Here is a 3,672-nt window from a genome sequence, read left to right as displayed (position 1 = left end):
CTTTGAGGTCCATTTGATTCATGACCTCTGTAAGAGACATTGTTGCTTTGTTTAATTTCTGTTTTACTGACCTGTCTTTTGTTGAGAGTGGGGTGTTGAAGTCTCTCACTATTAATGCGTGGGGATCTATGTGTGGGTTAAGTTTTATTTTTTTTTATTTTTTTATAAATGTGGTAGCCCTGAGCCTTTATATTTGGGGCATAGATGTTCAGGATTGTGGTGTCTTCCTGGTGGAATTTTCCCTTGATGATTATGAAGTGTCCTTCCCCATCTATTTTGATTAATTTTGGTTGAAAGTCTATTTTATCAGATATTACAATGGCTACTCCTGCTTGCTTCTTGGGTCCATTTGCTTGGAAAACTCTCTTCCAACACTTTATCCTCAGGTAATGACTATCTTTGTGACGTAGTTGTATTTTTTGCATACAACAGATTGCTGGGTCTTGTTTACGCATCCATTCCTTTAGTCTGTGTCTTTTTATTGAAGAATTGAGTCCATTGATGTTGAGAGAGATTAATGACCAGTGTCTGTTAGATCCTTTGATTTTGATGTTGGTTGTGGTCATAAGTTTTATTGCTTGGTTGCTTTTTGTTTTACTGTAGTGAGGTTAATGATTTCCTGTGTTTCCTTGAAAGTAGCTAGTTTTCTTGGGTTGTATTTTTCCTTTTAGTGTCTTCTGTACAGATGGATTTGTGTGTAGGTATTGTTGAAATTTGTTTTTGTGATTGAATATATTGTTTTCTCCGTCTATGAGAATTGAGAGTTTTCCTGGGTATAGTAGCCTGGGCTGACATCTATGTTCTCTTAGGGTCTGCATGATATCCCTCTACGCCCTTCTGGCTTTCATTGTCTCTGTTGAAAAGTCAGGTGTTATTCTAATTGGTTTGCGATTATATGTTTCTTGGCCTTTTTCCCTTGAAGCTTTTAATATTTTTCTTTGTTCTGTATACTTACAGTTTTGAGTATTATGTGGTGGGAGGATTTTCTTTTCAGGTCTAATTTATTAGGTGTTTGTAGACCTCTTGTATTCTTATTGGCATCTCCTTTAAATTGGGGTAAATTTCTTCAGTGATTTTGTTGAAAATATTTTCTGGGCCTTGCAGGAGGGAATCTTCTTTTTCCTCTATTTCTATTATTCTTAGGTTTTGTCTTTTTTAGGTTCTATTGGATTTCTTGGACGGCCTGTGTAAGGAATTTTTTTTAGTTTTAACATTTTCTTTTTTTTTTTTTCAATGCAGTTTATTCAGGAACCTTGAACAATCATCTGACCCTGGGTAAAGCCAGCAAACTTTAAATAGCCTATGGGTAGCCAACCTCAGCATGCCATGTGGGCAATGCAGATAGGTCCACATACATGGAAGCAAGCCAGATCCTCGGCTTTAGCCAAATGTGGAGTTGTTCATGACAGAGAGCACTCACCATCGGGAAGGTGGAAGGCAGAAACCAGCTCCACCTTTAAGGCGCGGCATTACACAGCTCTCTACAGTTCCCCCTTTTTGTTTTAGAGGCATCAAGCAAGAGTAGAGGTCTGACGTCTGATATTAGAAATAAATTGGGACTTTGTACTGATGTTCATTTAGGTGTCATCCACCCAAAGAGCATCAGACCCGTTTGATACCTTTTTCTCAGAGGCGGGACCTGGGGCATCAACCCGCATGCAATCAGACATGCTCTTCTCTGGGTCCCAAGCAGCTGACTCTGAGTGCAGTTCTTAGCCTCGCATCCTGAGCGTAATATTTTGGCTTTTTATGGTAGCCAACCATGCTTGGGGAGACTGTCCTCCTTCAATGGCTGTAAAGGCCTGAATGGTCATGGCTGCATTACGCTGTTGTGAGACTCTAATCTTGCATATATACCAGAGGCAAACAAAGGAGACCAACCCCAGATGGCCTGCTAAAGCTCCCATGCCCGCCCATTCCTTCAGATGATTCATGGCTGCAGCAATCCATGATGATAATCCTGTGGTTAGTCCTGTGTCCATTCTGGTAGAATTTACCGTGACAATGGCCACTCTCAGCTGCTCCATCGTAGTATCGAATTCTCCAGTCCAATTACCTAAAATATAGCTAGACAATTGTTTAGACAGATTTTCAGCACAGGGAAAATTCTCATGTTGTATGCTAGTGACTCAAAGTCCAGCATACTTTCATTGACAGCCAAGTTGAGCGATTTGCCATAGGGTATCAATTTGCTCCTGCACGAGGTCAATCCTGTGATTGAACACCATCAAACCTCTTTTTAGTCGAGCATTAATTCCTTTTTGTACATCTAAGGCATGAGCTACATTGGCTAAAAGGTTATTCAGGGTCTGAGCAGTCTGCCCAGTATGACTCATGGCTAATGCCGCAGTGGTAGCTCCAACAGCCGCCAATGAGATGGCAGTAACAATGGCAGCTGTAATTCCAAGATCCCTTTTCTGTCTGAAGAGAGTCATAGCATGAGGGGCATCAACGGGCACAGGCACCCAGCGAGGCATGCGAGTAACCACCTAGTAAATTTACTAGCATTGCAGCATTGGGCAAAAAAGCAAGTATCATTAACACAATTAATTGGCTCTATCTGGCTAATATTGAAAAAAATGGGGGTTATAAACAAACAGGTGTGGGCTTATAGGAAATATTATGAGAAGCCTTAACCCCAACATTGGAACATCCTGCATCAGTTCTAGAACTAGCAGTGGTGGTGTCTGAGGTCTGAGTAGGTTCAGGAGACCATTGCCCCCAGGGGCAAGATGTGCTCCATGTAAATTGACTAACTCCATGTTTTCCTCCACTTTTGAAAGTCATTTAAGGTTCTTAAATTATTTTTTCCTTTTTTTTTTAAATTTTCATCAATTACACTTTATTCATTCTGCATCCCCCCATAACCCCCTCCCTCCCCTCCCAACCCCACCCTTCCTCCTCCCTCTGCATGCATGCCACTCCCCAAGTCCACTAATAGGGGAGGTTCTCCTCTCCTTTCTAATCTTAGTCCATCAGTTCACATCAAAAGTGGCTGCATTGTCCTCTACTATGGCCTGGTAAGGCTGCTCCCCCTCAGGAGGAGGTGACTAAAGAGCAGGCCAGTCAGTTCATGTCAGAGGCAGTCCCTCTTCACATTACTATGTAATCCAATTGGACTCTGAACTGCCCTGGGCTACATCTGTGCAGGGGTTCTGGGTTATCTCCATGAATAGTCCTTCGTTGGAGTATGAGTCTCTGGGAAGTTCCCTGTGTTCAAATTTTCTTGTTCTGTTGCTCTCCTTGTGGAGACCCTGTCCTCTCCAGCTCTTACTATTTCCCACTTCTTACATAAAATTCCATTCACTCTGCCCAACAGTTGCCCATCAGGCCTAATATCTGCTTTGATAGTCTGTAGGGAAGAGGCTTTCAGAGGCCCTCTGTGGTAGGTTCCTAGGTTGTTTCCTGTTTTCTTCTTCTTCTGATGTCCATCCTCTTTGCCTTTCCGGATGGAGATTGGACATTTTAGTTAGGGTCCTCTCTCTTGCTTAGTTTCTTTAGATGCACAGGTTTTAGTGGGTTTGTCCTACATTGTATGTCTATATGAATGAGTATATACCATGTGTGTCTTTTTGCTTCTGGGACAACTCACTCAGGATGATCCTTTCCAGATCCCACCATTTACCTGCAAATTACAGGATTTCATTATTTTTCATTGCTGAGTAATATTCC

This window comes from Meriones unguiculatus, chromosome X, assembly GCF_030254825.1.
Source record: "Meriones unguiculatus strain TT.TT164.6M chromosome X, Bangor_MerUng_6.1, whole genome shotgun sequence".
NCBI lineage: Eukaryota > Metazoa > Chordata > Mammalia > Rodentia > Muridae > Meriones > Meriones unguiculatus.
The sequence above is the reverse complement of the archived record's forward strand: the minus strand, read 5'-3'. Positions refer to the sequence as shown.